Genomic DNA, 26,582 nt, shown 5'->3' on the forward strand with positions numbered 1-26,582 from the left:
GAACTGTCCTGCAAGGCTGCTGAGAAAGTGCGCCTTCCCGCTAGTCAATGAACGAGCAAATTGTACCTATCTGCAGCGGCGCTGGAGATCATGGCTGCTAAATGATACGGTACGGAGCCCTCTTCCTTTTCACTTGCAGCCATTTGTTTCGCCGCGAGACGGGTGGCAGATTTATGCCTCGCTAGTTCAGCGGCTCGGCAAGGTGTTTGGCTGGTTCGTGCTGAATGCTAAGTGCACTCCGGAGTTTGAAATATGAAAAGTATTTGGATAAAGCAGATAGGCCACCTTGAAGACATAATCCCCAGGAATAATGACAGGGCCTGGCAAAGCCAAAGCAAGTACTGAAATTAATAGCAAGAGATCTATTAAAGGGATTAGCCACATGTTGTAACACTTTAAATGCTTTATCTCACAGCGGTTGTGGCAGGAACTATATATTTCCCCAAAACAAATGGCTGGGGGATGATTTATAGATTAGGGAGGGTGGAAAGAAACTTTGCACACTCGAATTCCCAAACCTGCGAGCTTTGGCTGGGGGTGAGGGATGGCGACTCGGCGCTCACGGGACATCTCTATTAGCGTCTTAGCCGCAATCAAAATGTGCCTGTGAAGGGATCCTCCTTCTTGTCCCCACTGGCTGAGTTCCGGTTCGTACCCTGGAGCCATCCTGGAGAGCACGGACTGGATCCTGCCCAACGCCCCTGGATGGGAAGGTGTGCTCTGGGAGCATCCCAGCCATGTCCAGGGCATGAGATAGGGCTGGGGCCAGTCCAAAGCAACCCCCCCAAACCCATACAATGTAGTCACGAATGCAGACATCGCCAAGCACACAAATATTGCCTTTATTTTTGAAGGGGAGCTGTGGCTTTGAGGACACCCCCCACCCCCCCCCAAGTCTAGGGAGAAGCTGTTGGGGGAAACCAGCGGCGCTTGCGCCTTTCTGCAGCCGCAGCCCATCTGTGTCGGGTCTCCGCTTTATCCGCCTGGGCAGCCGAAACATCAGGAGTCACTCCCGAAAAGGTAAGGCCGTGACATTTTGTCAACGCTAAGTGGACAGCTTAAGTGTATATATGCGCATATATCTCTATATCTACAAATATTAAAATGGCAGATTTGAGCTGTCAAAGGTCTAAGTGCTGGACTTTACAGCCTCAGCCTTTTTGGGGATGTAATTCTGTGTGTGCCATTTGTGAGATTAAACGAAAAATAAAGTGGAAGGTGGAAAACCCATCTCCGGCACCACACAGCAGGGGTGGAGCACACTTCTGGGTCCCCAGGTCTATAAGATTGAACTCGATTCCCCCCCAAACCTGGCTCAGGGTGATAACGGTGAAGCTCTCCTGGACTGCCCTGGGAAGAAAAGCCACCCTCTAACCCTTAATGTCTCATTGGCATATAGTAAATTCTGGGATGTTCACAGGCTCTTGAACCTCCTGGTTGATGGCGCAGCCTAAGCAAGGTCCTTTTATGTTTCCTGACGCTCGTTAGCTCGTTTTAAGAGGATGGAAAGAACGAAAAAATCAGATTTAGTCATTTCTTTTACAATATACCCCTAAAAGGAGCCTCATAAAATATGAATTCCACCGAATGTGCTTGTTTCTAAATTCAGAACATGTGTCCAAGTGAATTTGAAGCTCAGGAAATGAAGGACAAACTGCCTGGGAAGGGGAAATCTGCAGACAGGCAGCTGCCCTCTCCCTGCCCTGCCGTCCCCGACGCCCTTCCAGACTTCCCGGGTGTTTTTGCTGACGATTCCCAACAAATATTGCACCCGAGGGCGCTCACCCTCAGCTCCCGGTCCTAATATTGATATTAGACGTGCACATGGGAACGTGCCTCATCCCGGGCGCTTTCTTGGGGCTGCCCCTGAGTCGTGCTCCCTGGCTCGCTGGGACCCCCCCCGTCCCCCCCGCCTTGAAATAATGATCCTGACACTTAAACCGGGGGAGGAAAAACTTTCCGGTCCTGCCAAATGTTTTGAGTTCAACCAAAACCTCCTCTGCCAGCCGCGCTGGGATAGAAAGAGGAGCTCTCAAATACCGCGTGGAATATGAAAGCTTGGCAGAGTAAATTGCTTTTGATCTGCGCAAATAACTCCCTTGGCAATTCTGGGGAGGTTTTTTGTTTCCAGTTCTGCCGTGTTAACTTTATGTTTGTAATAATTAATTTCACGATAATCAGCTCGACATTGTGAAAAACGCAGAATCATTTCGAACCAGAAATTTCTTTTATTTTGCAAATATCAAGGCTGAAACATGAACAAAGAGGAAAATGTCCCGGAGGCAGGCAGAAAGGGGGGCGGGGGGGGGTTGATACAGGCTCCTCGGTGCAAAACTCCATTTTTACCAAATAGATATTTTCTAAAGTCCCAGCTTCCTCCTTGTGCTGAGGACTTAATTGGCCTCCAGGTCAATATTTTTCTCTTCCTCCTTTAATTTTCTTGGTTTTTAAGGTGTGATATAGTCTCGCTGGAACCTTTTCCAGGGCAGCAGTGACTGTCGCTAGCTGAGCTCATTTCTCTTTGGGGGGGGGCGGAACGGTGGAGCGGGGAGGGAAGAGTGCTGCCAGGGCAATAGGGAACATTTACAATAGCGTGTTGCGAGTCGTCATAAATTACCTGGCGCGGCGTGAGAGAGAGCGAGAGAGAGCGCGGGTGGAAGCAGGGTGTTTAATCAGACCCACGTCAAGAAGTTGCAGAACCAAATCTTCACCCCTCCAGGGGGAAACTGCCCGGCGGAGGGGCTGCCACCCAAATGGATGTGAACCACTCGTTCTAGGGGAGCTACAGGGTTTTTTTTTTAATATGATCTTTTGGGCTGGGGTCCCTCGTGCGCCCTGCCCGGCTGCAGGAATGCTGCTCTTGTCTTCCTGGCGATGATTAACCCGATCTTTAATTGGGGAGAGCGCCTGGGTATTTGCTAGCTTTCAGGCTCTGCTTCTCTCCATTAAAACCAGAGCAAAAACAAGGAGCAAGGCAAGTAATTTTATGGGTAATGAAAAGGGTCAAACACTTTTGCTCTTCGAGGAGAGAAGCTGTAGTAAATCCTTAACTAGGGGCTGGATGGATCAGGGTTTCTGAGCGTAGACAGGCAGAGAAAAAATTAGGAGGCGAGATGGGCTGATAGGTCAGTCTGGGAGGATAGATAGATGGATAGATTAAATGAAGATCTACTTAGCCATCCATCTATCTATCCTCAGTCTTCATCTAGGGGGAGAGCTCGCTCCCTATGATGGGAAATGTATCAGGATTTAAGAAGCGAGATGGATAGGTGGAGGAACAGATGGATGGTTGGGTAGCTTTCTCCCAATCCATCTCCATCCGTCCTTACACCTAAATCTTTATCTAATCTCGTCGATGCAAGCAGATAAATAGCTGGAAACCTAAGTAGAGAGAGAAAGAGTTGAGGATAGCGGGGAGAGAGAGAGGTTATATCCACCCCCAAAAGATGCATGTGGAGGATGGAAAGGAGAGAGGGCACAGTGTCTTTGGAGCAGCGATGCCCGTCCTGCCCTCGTGCCCTGCGAGGCCGCAGCTCTGCCCTGGCCATGCCCAGGGCTGCTGATCACCTCGCTGCTCCTCCCTGCTCGCTCGGGCTCTGCCTTCGGAGGTAATTCATTTCAGAGGAGGGGAAAAAAATAAAATAAAAAATTTAAAATATCTTTTTTTTTTTTTTTTTTTTTTTTTTTTGCCTTGCCAGCTGCTAATGTCCCCTTTCCTCAGGCCTGAATGCAGGATCATTCAACAGAAAGTTATTGGGAAAGTCACTGCATCGGCTTTTTCCATACAAATAACACCGTATTTCAGAGCCTGTGAAATTGCAGCATGAATCAAACCGGACAGCTGGTGTCTGTGCATCCCGGTCCTCCTGCGTGCCCGCACACGAGGTCCTGCTCTGCCCCCGAAATCTCTGCGGCCACCCCAAGGAGGCGGCTCCAGGAGCTGGCCCCGAAGATGCGTGCTCGTCGGCGAGAGCAACAGCTCGCTCACCAGCTTTTGGAAAGCAGGCAAGCCACGCGCTGCCTTGGGAACGGTGAGCCAGGAGCTTTTAAGCAGGGAGGTTCTCCAATTTTTTCGGGAGAAGGATGCAAACGTAGGGATGTTTAGGAGCTGAGCGCTACGCCGTGCATCTCCAGCGGGCATCCCACTTGGGACATCCCTCCAACTCTTGGTCCTCTCCTCTTCCAGACCCTTTCCCCAAACCGTGCAATGTTGCTTAATCCAAAATTGTGACCACTCACTGCCACATCAGCTCTATCGCACCTTTTCTCTTCCAGATCCCTTCCCAAAACCGTGCAGCGCAGCATAGTCCAAAATGATGACGCTTCACCACCGCAGCGCTGCCGTGGCGCCCCGCAGCACCCCGAGCCTTTCATTCCAGTAAGTGTTATTGCTCCGCGTCCATCAATACCGAGCGCTGCAGTGGAGCTGTTATTTTAACACAGATTTGAATCCCCGCTTTGTGTGCCAAAATCGATAAAGGAATCGTGAGTGATATTTCAATAATAACGATCATGATAATAAATACGGCAATGTGCTGGATGCCGCGCTCGTATGCCGGGGCACAGTCCCTCCCTTGTATTAAAAGATCCCGACCCCAAAAGGTTGGATACCAGGAAATCTGCTCATTGATTTAATGACCTTTGGCTGAAGTGATGAGCAAAGAGACGAGACAGAGAGGAAGAGGCAGACAGGAGCGGAGGCAAAGTATTGAAGGGAGAAAAGAAGACTCTGGGAGACCGTCGAGCCCCTTCCAGTTCCTCAAGGAGCTCCAGGAAAGCTGGGGAGGGACTCTGGAGCAGGGAGGGGAGCCATGGGACGAGGGGGAATGGTTTTACACTGCAAGGGGGGAGATTTAGATGAGATCTTGGGAAGAAATTCTTGGCTGTGAGGGCGGTGAGCCCCTGGCCCAGGTTGCCCAGAGAAGCTGTGGCTGCCCCATCCCTGGAGGGGTTCAAGGCCAGGTTGGACGAGGCTTGGAGCAACCTGGGCTGGTGGGAGGTGTCCCTGCCTGTGCTATGGAATTTGACGATCTTTAAGGTCCCTTCCAACCCAAACCATTCTGTGATTCTATGCCATACCATGTGCGCTTGAATTTCTTTTATTCCACTTTTTTAGCCTCTTCCTTCCCACGTCCCAGTGCCGAGCCTTTGTGGCCCCTTACTCATCTCCCTCCGGCAGTTTTGCGCCCCGGGCTGTGTAAATCAGCACAGCCCCACGCAGTCGGGTGGACCCACCCTGGCACCCCCCACTTTGGGCAGGGTGTAAGGTGGGTGCTGCAATAGGATTCTTGGGTGTAAGGTGGTGGCCGGGTGATGCAACGGGGTTCTTGGCTTTCACCCTGCCGCCGCAGGTGATTTTCCCAGCTTTAGGGAGATCCGTGGGCACCGTCCCCAGGCTGCAGTGGCTGGGATGCCTGGGGCTGGTTTGCTGCGTCCCTCCATCTGCTTTCCTCCGGGACAATGCCCTGCTGAAAACCTTTCTCCTGGCAAGACATAACCCCATGAGAAGCCAGTTGCTTAGCACGGATGAAAGTCAACGGGGAGCCGAGGGGGTGGAGGATTTTAATACCTATCCCTCTCTAACTGCTACGGAAAGGGAAAGTTCATTGGTTGTCAATATTACCCTGCTGTGATAAAAGCTTAAGAAGCTGCTTTGCAGATGCCCACTGCGAGGAGCATGCTCTAAATGTTTCCAGAGTGAAGCGATACATCACAGCTCATGGTTGCTCCCACTGAGAAAGATCCAAGCTCTGGCACCTTCCAGGGACACCCTTATGAAATGCAATCTACTGGCACCGGCACAATCAAACACATATTGTTCCCAGGTATAAAATCGGCCACCGGTGAATTAATACTGAGTGCTTTGCTCTTAGGAAGCTCTTCCATATGTCAGTCTCAAAATGATTTTTTTTTTTTTTTTTAAAAAAAAAAAGGGGGGGTTAGCATCCCCGTCCCTACCCTGCAGAAGGGAAACTGAGGCAGGGGCGGTCCACTCGTTGCCGCTCCGCCTGTCAGTTGGCCACCAACATGGTCTTCCCGGTGAGACCCTACACGCAGCTATGACTTTGTAAAGAGGGAAACTTTCTGCAGATGTTCAGTGTATTTTCTTAAGGAGGTTAAGCTCAAAAGAAACAACACGCCGTCTGTACGTGCGTGTGTGTATCTGTGTTTTCTACCACCTCCCTAACGTTTGAATGTATTGGCTAATTTTGAGTAAATTTGACAGAGGAATAGAGGTTCATGATGTTCCTGCCATCTCCTGTCTATAGCAGAGGAGAAAGTCCCCACAAGTGACCTGTGTGAAGCTCGCAGCACCATCGCGTACTCCATCAGACGCCAGAGCTGCGGCACAGGCTGGTGGGGAGGGAGACAGAGGAGCCTCAGTGACATGAAAAGTCTCAACCGAAACTCACAGTCACCCGCGAGACACGAATCTGCAGGAAACCAGCCAGCTGGGAGCCGGATAGTCACGTAACTATTGGTTTTTTTCCTCTCCTGATTTTTCCGAATCACTGTTTTTCTGCCCGGACGTGGGGGTGGGGAGGTGAGCCTCCAACGCGCCGCGCAAACCCTGCCGAACGGAAGGTGGGAGCGGGAGCCAAGGCACCCAGAACATCAGGTGGAACGCCCAAATTTACAGGAGAGTAGCTGAGATGAGAGGGAGCCCTTTCCTCCCCGTTGCCAGCCCGTACGCATGCCCCTTTGTCTGGCCTGACATCCTCTCACGCGGAACTACATCAGTTTTTTTTATACAGAAACATGGATTTCATTTAACCATTCAAGTATATATCCGCTCAGATCTTCCGGAGCCGCGTACGAAAGCTCCAGAAAGTTATTTATTTTAGCCCATTTAAAGTGATTTCGCTTATGTGTTCTGCGGGAGGGGGTTTCGCATGTGAGCTCTTTAGTAAAATCATTACGGTGCTAATGAGACCAAACCTAAAGCCTCTAAACGTGACTTTAAAGGAATATCTCAAAGCTGCTATTGAGATGGATGGGAGCAGAGCGAACATGTTTGTAAAGTTATACTTAGTCGAATCAAACTGGAACTCATTAAATACAGCACAATAATTCACTGAATAATTCACTCCGGTTGAATGTGAAAGTTTTGAAGAACCTTGGGCTGTTTGACTGAAAACCAGCTTATTTTTATGCTCCTGTGTATGTGACAAAGCAAAAATATGAGTTGAAGGTGGAGAGCTCTGTCACCTTGGTGTCAAGGGCCTTCGGTGGAGAAAGGTTCATTAAAACTGAAGTTTGACAAATTGTGACGAGCAAGAAGGCGCGCACTTTGGTTGGGGAGGGTAATTAAAAACAGCCCCGTTGACTCGGGGGGGCAACGTGTTTTGGAGCACTTGGCATCTTCTGTGCTGGGGTGGGATGTGACTTGCCCAGTGGCTACTGGAGCCCCGGTGAAGCTCTGAGGGTGGTGTAGATCCTGTTGGCTGAGGGTCTTGGGTCAGCTCGGACTCAGTGCTCGTACCCGTGGGAGACTCCTCTTTATCAAGCCAGGCTTTGAGAGTCCTGGTGGGGAGTAGTAACCACACAACACATGATCCGAGGGCTGGAGCCCCTCTGCTGTGAGGACAGGCTGAGAGAGCTGGGGGGGTTCAGCCTGGAGAAGAGAAGGCTCCGGGGAGACCTTCCAGCCCCTTACAGTCTCTGAGGGGGCTCCAGGAAAGCTGGGGAGGGGCTGTTTGCAAGGGCATGGAGCGACAGGACGAGGGGCAATGGTTTAAACTAGACCAGGGCAGGGTTAGATCAGCCATTGGGAAGAAGTTCTTTCCACTGAGGCTGGTGAGACACTGGCCCAGGTTGCCCAGAGAGGGGGTGGAGGCCCCATCCCTGGAGACATTCAAGGCCAGGCTGGATGAGGCTCTGAGCAACCTGCTCTAGTTACAGATGTCCCTGCTGACTGCAGGGGGTTGGACTGGGTGGCCTTTAGAGGTCCCTTCCAACCCAACACAGTCTATGATTCTATTCTACGATTCTATGATTTTTTGGCTCATCCTCTAAGTTGTGCCTGTCCCCAGGCACCCACAGCCGCGTCGAGGAGCCGGTCAGCCCCATGCGGGCCTGTGAGCACACAGGTCTGGGTTGCATCTTTTTCTCCTCGCCAAGCCAGAGAGCAGCTCCAAGTGCAGCTGAGGTTTATGAGGGAATACGGGCTTGCCGAGCTGACGGCTGGCTCCGGCAGGCTACGTGCCGGGAGTGCCGTGCCCCCGCCGTTCACCCTCCCCAAGCAGGGACAGCAGGAGGAAAGTGAGGAAAAAAGCTATTACCCCTCTGCAGAAGAACGCAGGCCAAATCTCATATCTGGTCCTGACTGCTAAGGCATCCCTGCAACTTCGGAAATGCTCATCCTTGTTTTACACATGAGAAAACTCTGGCAGAGATAAGGTGGCCGGTTCAGGATGTATCTTCCCTCCCTGCCCCACTCCTCCTGTAACCCCCCTCACGCCACCCGCGAGGTGACTCCACAACCCCCTCAGGAATCTCCCAGCAAAAGAAAAAGCTTTAAACAAAATACAATTTTACAGTTCATTTCAGTTAATCACAGAGTCTATGTTCCGCAATGATCTTCTCAGCATTGCCTATGGAGGGAAGCAACGGCTGATTGGCATTCCATTACTAAACAGCTAAGCCATTCATAATGCAAAAAAACAGACTTGATGGAAAGATTTGATTCAGTTTTCAAGCTAGACTAATTCAAAACCCAGTGCTCTATAAATCAGAGCAAATGTTCTTTATAAAAAAAATATAGCCAGAGCCCATGTGCAGTATCAGATCTATGATTTATGCCTGTATCCCATTAAACTGAAGGACAAGTGAGGGGAGCACGGGGCTGCCATTGAATACTAGATTCCCGTCTGCCCTATAATAAACATGTTCAGTGACTGCGGAAACAGCCTCGATGTCCGAGGGACATTTGGGGACTTTATGTTTTCCTTCAGGGAGGGGGCGCAGCTAAGCCCTGCCCTCCCACTGCCGCCTGCCGGGACGGCAAAGCCGGCGGAGGGGCAGAGGATGGAGCAGCTCGTGTGCCTCGTAGCGCCATGGCCACGCAGACGAGCTCCGGGCACGGCTCTTCCCAAGGCAGGCAGCGCTCACGCACGGAGACAGCGTGCACTCACCGAGGGTGCTGCAGGCTGCAGACCCACGCCCTGGTGCGGCTTTTGGGGGCTCTCACAGTTCTCCATCCTCAATACAAGTTATTAAGTGGCTCCAGCTCGGCTGAAACCCTTAGCTTTTCCTCCTTGGCTGCACCACGTTATGCCCTGAAGAGTGCCCTGCTTGCAGAAAGCAGAGGAAAAGACCATTTCTCAACACGTTGACGCTGTGGGCAGCAGCTTAGAGAAGGGCTGGTGGGTGGGATGTCTCCTCTGAGCAGCTCTCGGCTCGTGGCACGTCCTGAAGAAATTTTTCGCTCTGAGGGCGGTGAGCCCCTGGCCCAGGTTGCCCAGAGAAGCTGTGGCTGCCCCATCCCTGGAGGGGTTCAAGGCCAGGTTGGACGGGGCTTGGAGCAACCTGGGCTGGTGGGAGGTGTCCCTGCCCAGGGCAGGGGGGTGGAACGAGATGATCTTTAAGGTCCCTTCCAACCCAAACCATTCTGTGATTCTATGATTGACAGACACGCAGACATCGGCGCGCTGCCCAAGAACAGCCTGGGTGGGAAGCCCTGGGATCCCACACCAACCTCCAAGTCCAGCTGCATGGGTGAAGCCATGAGCTGCTCTGACCACGGGCACAGGTACCCTGCTCTCCTCCCTCCTCTTCACTGTTGAACACCAGTGTGAGTTGTGTCGGATCTCCAACACCTTCATGCCCCAGTGCAGAGATGCCGAGCGGCTCACCCTGGTCATGTTTGGTGGAGAGGGAGGATTTGACCCAGGAGTGCTCACCCCTGAGCTGCAGCAGAACAAAGCAGCCTGGAAAATGCCTTAAATTGATTTCCTTCCCCCTAAACCTCCCCATCTGATGGCAGCTTCATCATTCTTTGAAAGCCCAACATCTTTTTCAACCTTGGCACGGTGAGCAGTGTTGCAGGCTGCACCGAATCCCTGGGTTTGGGGGTTTTTTTGCCGCTCCACAGGAATGAATTTACAAGCAGACCTTGCTGCCTGTATCCTGATATTGTTTACTTTCTCCATAGTTCATAAAGTATCGGGTGGAGCCGGGGGCTGTTAACATCTGTTGGCAATCTAGAGCTCGTAGGGAAAAGGATGCCATCTTTCAGGAACCGTCACTGACATTTTAAAAGCCATGTCTGAAATCCCCAAACAATTAAGAGGCATCTTTTTTACATTCCCTCCCTATCTGAGGCATTACGCAGTCAAGGCACCAGCTGAGAAGTACATGTTGATCTTGACAGGAAAAGCTGCGATTAATGAATAATGGAGCACCAGCAATATATAACTTGCAGGCGGAGCCATCATAATTCAATCCAAACAGTAATATCAGGGTCTTTTCTTGGAGGAGTCTAAGCAGCAGTTAAATATTAAATAAAAAAGATGACATTTTATTTTATTTTAGTTTCCTTTGGCAATTCTGCATCTCCCGATTCAAAGAAGCGTAAGGTAGAAAGCGCCACCTCGGAGGGAGAAGGAAAGTTTAAATGCAAATTCACCTGCCCCCAGCCTGGGCTATAAAAGTGCTTAATGGAGGACGAGGAGAACAGGTCTGGGGCACTCTGCTGCTCTTTCTGGGCTGATTTACCACCTGGATTTGTGCCCTTTGTCTTTCCGTCATCATTCAAATTGCTGGGGTTGTTCGAGGAAAAAGCTTCCAACTTTTCTTCCTGGTTTTTGGGTGTGTGTGAAGACGTGTTCTTTAAAAAAACCCCCCCGTAATCCACAGCCTGCACAGAAACCTTGGTCAGTCATCCCGAGTTGAAGCACATTTAACAACCGAATGCAACGGGTCTTGCTTGCTCAGAATATGGCCTTTTTTCTTTTTTTTTTTTTATCTTTTCACTTCTCTGAAGTTTAGCTTCTTTGCCATGCCCCGAAGGCTTCTCCTTGCTGCCCCGCCGCCCTCGAGGTGAGCCTGAATTCCATCTCTCTGTTTCAGGCCATCGCGTTTCAAATCACCCCTCGCACCCCCTGGGCCGTGGCCGGGTCCTGGCCCCCTCTCCCACACCACCTTCTTGCTATTACAGCAGAAACCTCCACCGCCGCCTCTCCGCACCTCTCCACCTCATTGACTCCTCGTCTCTTCCCAAATCTCACGTCATCCCTTCCCAGGCGCCGTCCCTCTTCCCCCCTTCCTGGCGTTAGGGCTGAGCGATTTCATTAATTCCCCCAAGCGCTGCCCACTTCACTGCCTTCGCTAACGACTCCATCAAGCATCTCCTGACATCTGGTATTTAACTCTCCTGGCCGTTTTCACACGCATTTTGCACGTGAGCTTTACTGACCTGGCCACGGCTGTGCTGCCTGGGTCAGATCTCAAGGTGACCCTCTCAGCAGCCACCCTCCTTGCATTAGTGTTTATTACATAAATTGTGGTGACACCTCCGTCACTGACCACAGTTCCCCTCTGTGCTAAGTGTTGTACAAAAATACCCAGAAATCACAGAATCCCATAATGGCAGGGGTTGGAAAGGACCTTTGGAGATCATCTAGTCCAACCCCCTGCCAGAGCAGGGTCAGCCAGTGATGCTCTCTGCAAGGAACTGTGAAGGATCAGGACAAGAAATGGGGAGGACAAGGACTTTGGGCGAAGCAATGAGTACCCGATGGGCTGTGCGTGCAGGATACTTGTAGTCACCCCCTCTCCATAAGTCTTGTTCTTCAAATGTTTGGTAAATGCATGGGATTAACTCTTGGTTGGTTGTTTTTCAGCTGGAAGAGCAAAGCCTCTGCTTCTTGTCCTGATGGTGCCAGGCTCTGCTGCCAGCCAGAAGGGTTTTTCTGAGAGAAGTGGAGGGCAGGCCGTGGCGGTGCTCGGTAGAGCTGCCGAGAGCGTTCCTGGTGTGGGAAACAAAGCCTCAATTCATGTGAAAATCAGTTTTGCTGTGAGCTGAGCCCAAGCCCGCTCCCGAGGCTCCAAGGAGATGCCCAGTGACCTGTGAACGCAGCCCACCCTTCACCTGGGAGGACACCACAGCCTGGCTTGGAAGGAGCTGTGTGGGAGCTGCGTGGCGGGGACCAACACCCAGCATCTCCCCAAGCATCCCCGACGTGGTCCCCATGGTGCCATCACAGGTACGGGCTTGGAGGCTGCCCTGGCCAGAGGGATGCTCTGCAGCACCTTGCTGGCACTGCCTGAGTCCCCAGGCGTGTTCCCATTGCTGTGTCCTCGTCACAGCTGCCTCACGTCGTGATAACCCCCCTCGTCCTCTGCTCCAGCCATGTGAGATGGGAGAGGTGATGCGTGCCAGTCCAGAGCGCCCCATTACCCAACTGGGGAGCCAAAAGACGGTGCGGGAAAAGAAATGGGGAAAGGTGAGGTGATGTGGCTGAGCTCACGCTGCAGGTAAGGGCTGGGGCGGGGAGCGGAGAGGTCCTTAAACTCTGCAAATCAAATGCTTTCAGGTATTTCTGAGCCCCGCAGTGAGAAGAGGTGAGAAACGCCCGCAGAAATCTCCGTCGCTCTCTCCAGCAGCAGAGAGGGTTGCAGTTCAGGATGGAAGTCCCGCACAATAACAGAGCCCATCCATCAGATAAGGGAGACAAACAGGAAAGGGAAGAGGTGCGTATCTCCATTTCTGCTGGGATGTGGTGCTTTATTCATGAGCCAACACTGCCTCCGCAGCAATGCCGACTGCGCTAAAGCCACGCAGCAAAAAAAAAAAACCCCAACAAAACCAACCACTCAATGAAAAGTTACAAAACGGAGGCATTTAAGTGGAAGGACGTAGAGAAACAACAGCACAGCTAAGCAAATAGCGCCGTGCGTTTAGCAAAGGCCTCATCAGCCCCCACGGCCAGCAGGCGAGACAATGCCCAACACAAACCAAACACAGTTAATCTGCAGTTCAGGCCATTTTTCCGGCTTTCCAGCAGATCTGCCCCATGAGCAGCTTTTGTTTCCTTCCACGTTTCTTTGCCAGCCACCCGTGGAAGGCGCGTTAACTTTCCACCCCCACCCCGCCCTTCACAAAACGACAATATTTTACCAATCAGCTTTCCTTGGGAATAACTTCTGCTTTCAAAATCAAAGTGGTTTTTCTTTTTTTTTTCCCCTCCCCCTCCCCTAATGATTTAAAGTCTGCGGCATTTTTGGAGGGGGTGGGGAAGAACGGATAGCGGTGGAAAAACACATTGTCAGGACTTTAATTCTGTCCAGATAAGAGAACTGCACTAAATCATTTCCAAAAAGAGAGCAAAGGTTAAGATAAGGCTCTGTGCTCTTCAAAAGTATCTCGCTAATTCCATTAGAGAGAGAACTGGTAAAAAGCAAGCAGCTGAAAATGGAGCAAAATAGATTTTCCTGGGAGTTTAACATAATTTTTGTCTCACTGGAATTAGAAGGAACTCTCTTAACAGGCTTTTCTTCCCCAAGGAAAAAAAGCCATGAACAGTCAGCCTGAAGACATACGACTTACAACCTCCTACAAGGTTTGCCCATGAACCCTTGCCTGCCTGCTGCGACACAGCCATTGAGGCGGCGGGGAGGCTTTTGTGCCCAGCGAGCCCCCGAGATCCAGCTCTGGGCATCCTCCTCCGGATGCCCCATCCCTGGAGGGGTTCAAGGCCAGGTTGGAGGGAGCTTGGAGCAACCTGGGCTGGTGGGAGGTGTCCCTGCCCAGGGTGGTGGGGTGGAACGAGATGGTCTTTCAGGTCCCTTCCAACCCAAACCATTCTAGGATTCCAGCTGCTCCTCTGGAGCGCAGGGCAGCTCCACGGCCAGGCACAGACATGGTTTATGGCCTTTGGAGAGGGGACTGTGCTCTGGAGGTTTCCCTACCAAGGCTGGAATTTGTTAAGCTTTTGACAGAGTGGGTTTGTTTTTTGTTTTTTTTTTTTTTTTTTAATTATTATTTATTTTTTTCCCATGAGCTCTGCCTGCTTCCTGCTGCAAATTTCAATATTTCATTGGGAAAACAAAAAATCCTTGGCTTTCGGTTGACATCTTATTTGTTTTCAAGCAGGATATTGTGCCAAAACGTTGACATGTTTCCAATGAAAAGGGAAGCTCCTCTTGCTTAAGTTGTCTGTGAATCACTGTTCCCTTCCCTTTACCAGTTCGGGCTACCTCCGTCCTGAACCTGATTTCCACGGACCAATAAAGGAAATAACTGCTGTGCCCAAGGCTATTTAAAACTTGCTCCATGACGCACAAGTCACTCACAAAATCTGCAGACAGCACGCACAATTTAGTTGCCTGGCTCTCCTCGCACTGCTGAGAGCAGGACATAGGAGGTCTCTCCCATTTCTTCCCCTTCCCTGGATTTGGGCCCCAAGAAGGACACTGAGGTGCTGAGAAGGGCAACGGGGCTGGTGAGGGGTCTGGAGCACAAGTCTGGTGAGGAGCGGCTGAGGGAGCTGGGGGTGTTCAGCCTGGAGAAGAGGAGGCCGAGGGGAGACCTTCTCGCTCTCTACAGCTCCCTGAAAGGAGGGGGCAGCCAGGGGGGGTCGGGCTCTTCTCCCAGGGAACAGGCGATGGGACAAGAGGGAACGGCCTCGAGTTGCGCCAGGGGAGGTTTAGGGTGGATATTTAGAGAAATTTCTTCACGGAAAGGGTTGTCAAGCGTTGGAAGAGGCTGCCCAGGGCAGTGGTGCAGTCGCCATCCCTGGAGGTATTGAAAACCCAGGCAGACGTGGTGCTGAGGGACATGGGGTAGTGGTGGCTTTGGCAGTGTTGGGTTAACGGTTGGACCTGATGATCTTAAAGGTCTCTTCCAACCATAATGATTCTATGATTCCATGACTCTATTCTATGATTCTGTTCTATCAGCTTCCTGGCCATATGTCCCACTGAGTCCCGCTCAGGCTGCTGCACTGCCTTGTCCCAGGGGCTGGATAGCCAAGGAGCCCAAGTCCTGTTGACTTGCCAGTGGCTTAAATGGATGCCTCCTGCGAATAATGTGTCAACAAGGGTTTGCAGAAATACTTCTTTTTTTTTTCTTTTCTTGTTTTTCAGCGTTTCCAAGGTATTACCCCATTGAAGGGAAGCATCATAACTTCTTTCCTTGAGCCACAGAAAGATCAAAGTGGGAAGGAAAGCAGGAAAAAAGGAGCTGAGTCTGGAGATGCCCTACCTACAAGGACTACCTGCCTCCTTCAAAAGCAGCATCATCTCAAGCCTCCATCCATCCATCCATCCATCCATCCATCCATCCACCCACCCATCCATCCAGCAGCACTTCCATCCACCAGCACTCTTGGCAAGCCAGCGAGGACGGGCACATGCCCGGTGGAGCAGAGGTAGGAGGGGAAGTTGTAGCAAAGCAGCCCCACTTTCACAGCAGGCTGTGAAAAAGATGCCCTAGGCTTTTGGGGGACCATATGAAAATTCAGCCCCCCCACATTGTCTCTAGAGAGAGTTTACCAGCAGCATTAGCGGTATGTCAGCACAGAGGGGCTCCGGGCTATGAAAATGCTTACACCGCGCCGAGAGAAATCTCATTTCTAACCACCATCTGTAAGGCTCTGGATGTAAGAATCATAACACAGATTAAGCTGAACTTTTAAAACACGTTTCAAGCAAGCATCTGAAAGCACTTTGCAAACAAACACGAAGGTGTTAAGCTTCACAGCAACTAGGTGAAGACGACGAATATTTGTCTTCTAATTAGAGACCCAGAGAAGTGGAAGCGTAAGAAATAGGACTGATTCAGCACGGCAGAAAGTGAATGTTGAAACCTAATTTTTGGAGTCAGATGGATTTGCTGGGGAATAGGAACAATGCGTAAACATGCTGAGTTATGGACTTTGGGATTTTCGGAGCTGGCTAAGGGAATTAGGTACCCATTGACATATAGGGAATTAGAAAAATAATATTTATAACTTAACCTGAGGTCCATGTCAGCCCAACATCCTCATGCACAGAACGGGATTTGCCTGTGGTTTTGGGATGGTACTTTATGCCCAGGTTCCTCAAGGCCAGCAAACCGTAAGAGCCCATTGCTAACTGGTATCTCCAGGGCTGCCAAGTTCCTCATGGGATGACTGCGAGGAGGGAAGTCTTGTGGCACAGTCTCAGAGCGGGACCCCCAGCCAGGATCTGGTGTCCTGGAAGGTCAGATGTTCTTGCTGCGCTGTTGGTCCAGCCTGGAGCCCCTGCGTGCTCCGGTTATGTTTGGCAAGCCTGTGCCCGAAAGCAGCTGTCTGAGATTAGACAGCAGCCTGATCAAATCTGGCGCAAATGGCACAAAGTCCTTGAGAAATCTCTGCTGCTGTTTTCCTAAAGGCTGGCTGTCCGGCAGAACAGCCCGGCACCATCCTTCGCTGTCCTCTTGGCACCCTCCAAGAGGGTGGGGAGGTAGCAGGGAGCAATTCCTAACGGGAGCCGCCAGTGTGAGGCATAGCACGAGTGCTCTGAGCGAGCTGCCCTTTGCAGGACCCCGTCCGCTTCCCAGACCTGAGCTCCACTCCCTTCTTCTTCTAGGAGAAACTGGGCTACGCTTACAAAGGAAAAATCAGTCCAAACTGCTAATTAAAGAGAGGCCCCAGAGCTGTTTTCCATTAGCTGCCATTTCTAAACAGAGTCAGAGAGGCGAAAAAAAAAAAAAAATCAAACCAAGGTCTGTAACCACTGCAGAGCTTGTCCCAACAGCTTTCCAATTCCTAGCCGGGACTGCATCCTCCCTCCCTCCCTGCCAGTTCTTCCTGCTGTTATTCACAGAGGTGCCCGCCATCTCCAAAAGGGATGGTGGCAGGAGGGGAAAGTTATTACTTGTAGGAGCAACGCAGCACGTGGGGCTTGCTCTGCAAAACGAACTCTCTCTCTGCCATCCACGTTCCCGTATCACCCTCTCTGCACCAGCGTCTCCACTGTCGCAAGCAACCGGGAGGTGAAAGCAGCAGTGGCCCTGCAGCGCTTTCCAGCTGTGCCAATGTCCCCGTTGCTAAAGGCAATGTCACACATGGCACCTCTGGGATGGCCAGAGGAGCACCTTGGTGGACAGATAAGACCTTGGCACCTGCTTCACCTCTGTGGTTGCCCCGGCAAGAGGGGCACAGTTGTCTCTTTGCTTGAGCAGGGGACCAGGAGATGAGCTGCAGCGATGAACGGGGAGTGCGGACTGCTGGTGTGACTTACGGAGCTCAGTGTCCCCCTGGGTAAAGCAAGGGGAAGAACTGGAGACTGTCGCCTGCAGTCAGAGACCCGTCTCACTGGAGACTCTGTAGTGCTGATCCCAGGATTTGGGGTGTGAACCCCTGCCCGTTCCAGCCTTGTTACCATACGCCGTCATGTTCCCTGATCCCGGATTCTCCCATGTCCGCCCGACCGGGAGCAGCCGTGCCATCCGATCCGGGCTGGGAGCAGACGGTCGGGCTTCTGCTGAGACAGGAGTATGTGACGTGATGCTCGTACGGACCCGGGGCTTTACAGCGCTTTTGTGATGGCAATTGGAAAAACAGATCAATCTGGCTGGATGTAAATGTTTCAGAAACACAGGTATTTAATCAAAACGTCTCCTTTTGTCCCCATCTGCTTCTTCCCTTCACGATCTGTCCTCAGACACTGGGCTGACCTTACCAGCAGCCGCTTACCAGTAAGCCATACGCAGAATGTGTTCTCCCTCTCAGCACAGGTGCTTAAGAGCACCCTTCCCTCTCCCCAGGCTGCTGCGGGGAGAAATGACTTAAAAACGGCTTAGCACTGAGCTCAGAAAGGTGGAGAAGGACTTTTGGGAAGCACCGAGTGCTGTGGCAGCATCTGTCCCCTCCTTTTCTCTAGCACTCCTGGTCCCCAGGGGCCTTTCGGGTTGGAAAAACATCCAAAACTCAATCACGAGGCCACAGCTTTGGTGGGAAGCTCTGGCTGAAATTCAGCCAAGCGCAGCTTTTGGGCTGGGCTCCAGCCAGTCCCGGTCAGGCTTTGTCAGAGCTGGGTCCCTCATGTCCCCCGTCGCTTCTGCAAAGCCCTTACTCAGAGATGCCACAGCAGAAAAAAGAATCACAGAACATGCTCTCACATCCCTGTTTGCTGCCCAAGAGCAGGGAGATTTCAACCTTCTGCCTTCTCCAGGGGAAACAGGAGAGAGGGAAGGGGAGTCTGGGCAGGTCCCTCAGCATCCTTGCTTGGGAGCGCTCCTGGGGAAACAAGATAGCCAGGACCTCGGGGACCTGAGCCAAACCAAACGGGTGCCTCACCAAAAAAACAGTCCTGGGGAATCGGGTGTTAATGGGGTGTCACATTTGTCTGGCTGGCAGCTGGCATCACCGATAAGAATTAATCAGCTATAAATAAATAAATAATGATGAAACACCTCCAATATCTACTAACAAGGCTATTTGTGCATTTTTATTTATTTATTTATTTTTTAGCGTTCCTCTTATCTTACACAGAGGAGGGGGGGAAAAAACCAGCAAGGCAGATAAAAATGTTGGGTAAATCCAGCATGGCTGGATTACGCTATTGGACCCGAGTATTTCAGTGCTATGGAGCAGACATCTGCTTCATGCTCCCGGCTGATAGCAAGCACAGGCAGCTTTATCACTAGTTTGGTTTCCAGGCAAATATTTTTTTCAAGTGCAAGCAGGGTCTTTCAAAGCCTTGCACATGCACACACACAGACGACGCGCCCAAATAATCTTGTTTCCGCAAGATTTGTGCTGGAGTCAGGCTGGCCTGAAGGGAGCGGGGGGGTCTCCTAAGAACGGTTGTTAGCAAGCTGCAAGCTAATCAATAGTCTTGATGAAGATGCAGTGGGTTTCTGTAATCCGGAGTTTATGATTTTTGTCATAAATAGAAATAATTGATCATCCATCATCTAACATGGTTGTAAAGGATATTGTAGATACTCTGTGGGCATTTGTTCTTCCAGGCAGATGACTTTGCCTATAAACCCAAGCTAGATCCACATCAGGGATCCATCATACCTGCTCTGGTCAAAGCAGGAGGTGACGTTGAGTCTGGTGGTGGTGGCCGTTGCCCCTCCATGCAACCACCTCTTGCTCTGCTGATGTGCCATAGAATCATAGAATCATAGAATCATAGAATTGTTGAGGTTGGAAGGGACCTTTAAGATCATCGAGTCCAACCTTTAGCCTACCCTGACAAGAGCCACTTCTAAACCATGTCCCTCAGTGCCCCATCTACCCTTTTTTTAAACACCTCCAGAGATGGTGAATCCACCACCTCCCTGGGCAGCCTATTCCAATGTTTAATAACCCTTTCAGTGAAAAAATGTCTCCTAATATCTAATCTAAACCTCCCCTGACGTAACTTGAACCCGTTTCCCCTCGTCCTATCACTTGTCACCAGGGAGAAGAGGTCAGCCCCCATCTCTCTACAACCTCCTTTCAGGTAGTTGTAGAGGCTGATAAGGTCTCCCCTCAGCCTCCTCTTCTCCAGGCTAAACAACCCCAGCTCCCTCAGTCGTTCCTCATAAGGTTTGTCCTCCAGGCCCCTCACCAGCTTTGTAGCCCTTCTCTGGACACGCTCCAACACCTCAATGTCCCTCCTGTAGCGAGGGGCCATGGGGATGGGGAAGCAGCTGAGCTTGGGGGTGGACATGCAGGTGGTAGATGGGATTCACATATTCATGGTGGTTGCAAGTGCCTCCCCACAGGCCCCCTCCTCTGAGGGACAACTCTCCAGCCTGTGGTGGGTGACAGTGGTGGCCTCGGTCTGTGTTCACCATCTGCTGGGAGCAGACACTGCACCACCACCGATGGGACGTGGTTGGCAGTTGGCTTTATTTCTCGTCTCTCATTCTCCCCTGGCAGGGCACGTTTTCACAATTTTATCCTCGTTTTAGGGTGAGAAAATTCCCTTTGCGCACCAGAGGAGAGGGTTTCCAGGAGAAGGCACGGCGACGGCAAACGATTTTTAAAAACTGCAAAAAGAATCCGTGACTCAACCAAAAGTATGGTGAGGCCTTGGCCAGGATGACCAAGTCATAGCTGATATCTTGGAAACTTTGCATGAGGGCTTACGTGAGCTCCGGTTAAAGCTCATCGCTCTCTAGTCTGTGGCAGTAAGTCCTGTGCTCATGGATTCAGGGGGGCAAAGGCTCCCTCGGACCCATCAAAACTCCCTGTACCACTCTCCATCTTCTTCGGTGACCCTCCGTTCATGTCCTGGGATGCTCCTGTAGGATCCTTTGGCCACCCTTGGCTTTAGCAGTTTTTCTAAGCAAAGCCACATTTCTAAACGTTCAATGCAGCTTACTGTATTTTCACATAAATATCAATGGGATCTCGTCTGTTAAAATCCCATCTATTTGAGCATATAATTTTCCCGGAGTCAGAATCTATTAGTGAAATCTCAGCCCGTGTGACAAGATAACAGAATCCTCAAATTAAATAGGGTTTCGACAATTACAGCTTCCCCCTTTCTTTCCCGGCATTAGCACCATAAACGCTGCTGTCAGACAAGATAAGATCTGAATTCTCTCCTGACAAGGCAAATGTTATCAGAGATCAGTTAATTACACACTGGATTTCAACAGAGGCAAATAAACCCCCTGCGGGTTAGTGTGAAAACTGCTGTCTTCCCACCAGTTTTTCCCTGGGCCACCAGGCACGCGTCCCCCATCCATCCCTCCCTCACCACCACGCTACGGAAACGGGATCCGCATTCTCTGCCTGGGTTTAGACCTTTCCCCAGGCTAAAAGGGGTGCCATAGAGCAAGGGGTAATGGTTTTACACTGAACGAGGGGAGATTGAGATATTGGGAAGAAATTGTTTGCTGTGAGGGCGGTGAGCCCCTGGCCCAGGTTGCCCAGAGAAGCTGTGGCTGCCCCATCCCTGGAAGGGTTCAAGGCCAGGTTGGACGGGGCTTGGAGCAACCTGGGCTGGTGGGAGGTGTCCCTGCCCAGGGCAGGGGGTTGGAACGAGATGATCTTTAAGGTCCCTTCCAACCTGAACCATTCTGTGATTCTAAGAGAGATGAGCACTGACGCTCAACGGAGGTCTGGTCCCAAGGTGGAGGCTCCTCGGTTGACTTTGCTCACCGTCTTAGCCAGGCTCCTGGAGGCTGTAAGCCCTGAAGCAAACACTCATGCAGACTGTCTGTTGCATTTAATTTTTGCCGTCTAAATTTGCACGTGCTTGTCCAAAACTGCCATCTAGACTCACACAATGGCGACCAGAGGGAGAGGCCTCTCTAGAGGGTTACTTCACCCCATCCTACATCGCTGGGTGATTTGCTGTTCGAAGGTGCCTCTTTTTTTCGCTGATGCTGGTGGGACGGATCCTGGCTCCCGGGGGCGTTTGGGTGCAGGGCGGTCTGGAGAGACATCTGATCTGACGCTGCACCACGAAGGGAGGTAAAGCCTCAGGGTGAGTCCAAGTCTGCTGTGTAGATTGGGTTTGCCAAGGGATTAAGCAATGCTTATTCAGCCTTGTATACAAACGCGATATCTTTTCAGCACTCGCTCTGAGTTTGCCTAGGTGTAATCCAGTAGCTACGACAGGTATAAATTTTAGGCAAATAAAGTAACTGCCTTCTCTTCCCCTAAACTCAGCAGGATCTCCACCACTTTTTCGGAATCCAACTTCTTTCTCTTCAGAATGTTTCACTCTGAATTTTCTTCCTCCAACTCGGGATATGTCTCAGCCTGCTTTCAGGAAGGATGACCAATTATTACTTCTATTTTTCTTTTTTTAATTGTTTCCTTACAGGAACTGGCAGAACGGACTCATACCTTCTTGCACCCTGTAGCTGTCTCTCTCCAACTATGACTGTTTTTTTCCTTCCCCTTGTTTGTACTTGTAAGTAAATTATTTATACCTTATTTTGAATGGCAGCCTGTGTTGTATGGGGGATGTTTCTTAGGTTGGTGCGAGCTCGTGTGGTGCTGTGTTCAGATATTCTACTGCAGCACTGCAGGTGGATGGGACGCTTACTACTGGTACAGGCCAAGAGACTGATGGGGACATTAGAAACCTACTATAAAGAGCTGTCAACCACAGCTTGTTGTACAGCCCGTAGCAAGAAACAAGGGCCAAAATCAGAAAATTATATATAGATATGTCTGTTCACTGCACTATTGTGTATGGTAACTACACTGAATTACTTATTTTTTGCTCTGAATTACTTATTTTTTGCTTAAACACAGATACCACCGATGATGGTGTGAATGCAGCCCACCGCGGGGGTTACACTAGCTAGAGATACGGCCCAAATCACCTTGTCTTGCTGGAGAATGGCTTTGTTGCATCTCTCCTCATCGCCAAAGTCATGCCTGTCCCTACCAGCTCTCTCTTTTTTTCTGTTCTGTTTCTTTCTGTCCTGCAAACGTATGCAGGGTGCTCCTGCGAATGGCAGGGTTTAGTCAACCGCTGATAACTCCAATCTAGTCTAACAAAGGAGTAAATGCACAATGACATCTCTTGCGCAAAGAGCTGTCATAAAGTGCGGCTGGCAATCCAAGTGGTATAAATGCTCTTTCGATTAAGTGCCTCATTGAGGTAAGTTGATGATGCTCCATTAGGCTGAAGTGATAGACTTCTAGTTCTCGATGCAATCGCTGGGGAGAGGGATTCGGTGCTGGAGCAGGCAGCGCTACGCTCTTGCTTTCTCAACTCTCCTGCAGTTCCCTTCACTCCAGGGTGATCTATTGCAACTTTCTCACTCCTGCACAGGGGAAGGCTCTTTACGCCCCATCGTCCTGCGCGGGGCTCAGAGCTGGACACCGCACCTTGGCTGGCGTTCTGGAGGCCAGAAACACGTTGGGTGAGGCCCACCATGGGTTGGAGCATGGTGATATCTCAGCAACATGACGGGACTGGCAGGGGCACAGCACTTGGGCTTCTTGACTCGTTCCTTCCCTCCCTCCTCCCTCCACCTCCAGATCTGCCATCCCATTTCTTGCAGCATGTCCTCCCCTGGACCGGCTTTTCTGGGGACAGTGGTCTGGGTGCAGCTTTTGGCGTGCCAGGGATTTGCATCGAATCTGCTGATGTGTGTTTCTTACGCTGCAATAAAAGAAGCTCTACCCCCGTCCCTAGGTATAATAAATAATGCCAACATTTTGAGCTTGTTGCTGCAGCTTTCATTTCCTTCAGGAGAAAAAGGAAGGAAGGGAGGGAGGAAGGAAGGGAGGAAGGAAGGAAGGAAAGAAAAAGAAAGAAAAAGAAAGAAAAAGAAAGAAAAAGAAAGAAAAAGAAAGAAAAAGAAAGAAAAAGAAAGAAAAAGAAAGAAGGAAGGAGGAAGGAAGGAAGGAAGGAAGGAAGGAAGGAAGGAAGGAAGGAAGGAAGGAAGGAAGGAAGGAAGGAAGGAAGGAAGGAAGGAAGGAAGGAAGGGAAAGAAAGAAAGGAAGGGAAAGAAAGACAAAAAGAAAGAAAAAGGAAAGAAAGAAAGAGAGAAAGGAAGGAAGGAGGGAAGGAAGATAAAGAAAGAAAGAAAGACAGGAAGGAAGGAAGGAAGGGAGGAAGGGAGGGAGGAAGGGAGGGAGGAAGGGAGGAAGGGAGGAAGGAAGGGAGGGAGGAAGGGAGGGAGGAAGGAAGGAAGGAAGGAAGGAAGGAAGGAAGGAAGGAAGGAAGGAAGGAAGGAAGGAAGGAAGGAAGGAAGGAAGGAAGGAAGGAAGGAAGGAAGGAAGGAAGGAAGGAAGAAAACACAGATAATTTATGGATCCAGGATGCAGTGAGGGTCCTGGCTGTGGCAATAGTGATTGCTGAGGAGCAGTCCCCAGCTTTCCACTCGAGGACCCGGTGTCTCTGTGGTTAAGCTTTGCCTGAAGGAGGTCCTCCATCTCTGCGCTAGGATTACCTCAGGTGCAACCAAGCCCAGCCCAAGTCAAGCAAGAAATCAAGATTCTTGTTATTTAAATAGGAGCCAGCTGCATGAGAATGAAAGATGGTGGTTCCCCCCCTATTAATTACTTCAGTTTTACTTGTGATTGGTGACAGTTACTGTCATGCCTGCTGGGACACGGGAGGAGCTCCATCCATCACAGACCTGTTAGCGGTGCGCAATGGGAAAGGCGCCGTTGCTGCCTGGTTTCTCTTTTCCATTCCACACGCAGAGTGCTTTCTCTCCCTTATTAAACAGAGGAAAATAGAAGAACAAATTGGAATATGTAAAATGCTTGTTACTTGCATTTTCCACCTGGCTGGCGTTTCCTGATAGGCTGTTTGTGGGGTGTCCATTATTGTTATTCACCACAGATAGCTATTATTATTTTTGTTACTTCCTTCTTGAACACAAAAGTATCAACTTTCCCTCTCACCCTGATAAAATAAGATGCGATTGCTTTCATGGCCAGCAGGTCCCAAGCAAGTGCCATATTGGCTCGACCAGCGTGACAGCTTCTTGGCTGGTTGGTGACTCTGAGGGATACATGCGAAGTCATCACTTACTTCTGCTTTAGAACGCTATATTTTACACTGAGGCATTAAATGTATCCATAAAAAAAAAGCAGCACTCGATTGCAGAGAAAAACACAGGGATGGGAATTGAAAAACAAATTCAGGTTTTATTTGCTTGCAGAAGGCAAGCAGTGGGTCACCGTCTGTAAATGACTGTGGAGTAACTTGAAGATCCGTTCCCTGAGAAGCCTGCCCAGAATTTACACCAAACCCTCTAAGTATGCGCTCAAACAGGACTTCCATCATGTCAAACTTGTCAAAAGCGGGTAATGCAGATGAAACACTTTAAAAGAATCTCATTTTCAGGACAAGCTGATCACTCTTTCCTTGAAAATAAAGCCCTTGTAAAAGATCTTAATTTAAGCAGCCAAAGATTAAGCTGCTCGGAATGATTGCCTGCTTTTTCAGGCGAATTTACTGGCATTTAGCAAGCAGCACAGGGCTGCTGATGGCGTGTCGCCGTGCTCCTGAGACCCATCGGGCTGAAAAATATCAACTGGGGGACAAAAAGGAGACCACAGGGCAGGCTGTGGTGTGGACTGCAAATCCCAAAGTTGGACTCTTCCAAACCAAGTGGCACGTCCCGGTTTGGCCAAGGCCAAGAGCGGTGCCGTTGCTGTTCCCTGGTCTGGATGGTGACACTGGGCAGGTGGGCACCACCCTTTCTGGAAGAAACCATTTTGGCGCCAATCATTACACAACTAGAGGAAATAAAGCTTGAAGATGCTTAGAGGGGTCACCTGCTGTCAAGGTGGACTTAATGGCCTTGTGAATTAATTGATCTTCACTTGTAGAGGAGGACCTTGGTCCTTAGAGGTAACAGAGTCCCTGCATGACCTTGGCTTAGCCCATCACATCTTTGTCCTGCTCCCTGACATTTAATGCTCCCAGTCTAAGAGGCAAATTGAAGATATTGTCTCCTAAACAGTTGTTTAGGAGAAACTCGAGCAATAGCCAAGTTGGTGCTGGTCCAACTGGAGCGGGGGGATGGTCATTTTATTTTTAGAAGGGTATAATGTCACCACAGACTGAGAGCTGGGGGAGAAGCTGGTATGAAAGAGGAAAACAGAGGGATAAAAGGAGTAATCAGGGGAGGAAATCAAGTGAACAGAGCCCATCTCCTTAAGGCATTTGAGCTCCTGGCCAACTCTAGTATCAGCAAGCAGCAGGAAGCCTGAGTTATATATTATTTATTTTTTGGCTTAAAAAGAAATGTTCCCTTGTTTGACAGCTTCTGCTGGATTTTTATGCCTTTTTTTTTTTTTTTTTTTTTGGTAGGGTATCTTAACAGAGCCGCTCTGCCTCCATTTGCTTTTGTAGACGTGGCTTCAAGGCATGACCTCGGCGGTAGCAGCACTTGTCAGCGGGGAGCTCAGGTAGCCTCGGGCTGGACGCAGGCTCTGCCTTGCCCCAGCCTCCCCTCCTTGCCCCAGCTCTGATCGGCCCGGCCCTTTGTATCACAGCCTCGACGTCGAGGGACACTTGGTGCTGCTGATGTGTAAGAGGTAGAGTCGAGCATGTTGCGAGCTGTCCCCGGAGGATAACTTTTCATTATTGATGTGGAAAGTGGAAAATAAAATAGACTATTACACTTTTTATCTTCAGGGAACGTTTTTGTTTTTTTTTTTTTTCTCCCCTGCCCCCTCCCTTCAGATATGAAAGCGTTTAAATTCAGAGAATCGTTCTGAGTACAACGAAGAGAAGTCAATTCTGAGAGCAGCAGGCACGTTTATTTACAGGGCAGGTGACTTGCAACACATCTCTGCCATGTATGCTTTTATTATTCCCTGACAATCCCTGAGACAGGACGTCTTGTACCTGGAGTGCCACAGCTGCGCTGCCCTTTACAGTCATTAAACCTGGCTTTGAAGTCGTAAGAAATATCCAATTCCTCAAGTTCACGTAGGCCTGCAAAAATGGCACATGAGGAAGTTAAACAACATTCCTTGGGTTGAACCACAAGCCAGAGAAAGAGCAAAGGACAGTGGGTGAAGAAAATTAAAATAAATAGAGCAGCCCTGAAGAAAAGGACTTGGGGGGGCTGGTGGACGAGAGGCTCAACGTGAGCCGTCAGCGTGCACGAGCAGCCCAGAAAGCCAGTCGTATCCTGGTCTGCATCGGGAGAAGCGTGGACAGCAGGGCGAGGGAGG

General features: G+C 50.3%; 2 long non-coding RNA genes across 8 annotated transcripts; both read left to right on the forward strand.

Moving 5' to 3' along the window:
- The first annotated feature begins 6,290 nt into the window (after positions 1–6,290).
- On the forward strand, positions 6,291–12,844 carry LOC134525325 (uncharacterized). 2 transcript variants are annotated; one of them, XR_010073747.1, is made up of 4 exons: positions 6,291–6,471; positions 11,844–12,206; positions 12,310–12,446; positions 12,537–12,844. It is a non-coding gene; the product is annotated as an uncharacterized LOC134525325 (long non-coding RNA). The 2 variants fall into 2 exon arrangements; XR_010073746.1 differs by having other exon boundaries at positions 11,844–12,446.
- Positions 12,845–14,300: 1,456 nt separating this feature from the next.
- On the forward strand, positions 14,301–23,157 carry LOC134525333 (uncharacterized). Of its 6 annotated transcripts, none has more exons than XR_010073752.1 (4): positions 14,301–14,469; positions 15,088–17,568; positions 19,877–21,834; positions 22,182–23,157. It is a non-coding gene; the product is annotated as an uncharacterized LOC134525333 (long non-coding RNA). The 6 variants fall into 6 exon arrangements; XR_010073750.1 differs by having other exon boundaries at positions 19,877–21,402; positions 21,745–23,156; XR_010073751.1 differs by having other exon boundaries at positions 19,877–20,095; positions 21,193–23,154.
- The last annotated feature ends 3,425 nt before the right edge of the window (positions 23,158–26,582 follow it).

Source organism: Chroicocephalus ridibundus, chromosome 19 (assembly GCF_963924245.1).
Source record: "Chroicocephalus ridibundus chromosome 19, bChrRid1.1, whole genome shotgun sequence".
In the NCBI taxonomy this organism is placed as follows: domain Eukaryota; kingdom Metazoa; phylum Chordata; class Aves; order Charadriiformes; family Laridae; genus Chroicocephalus; species Chroicocephalus ridibundus.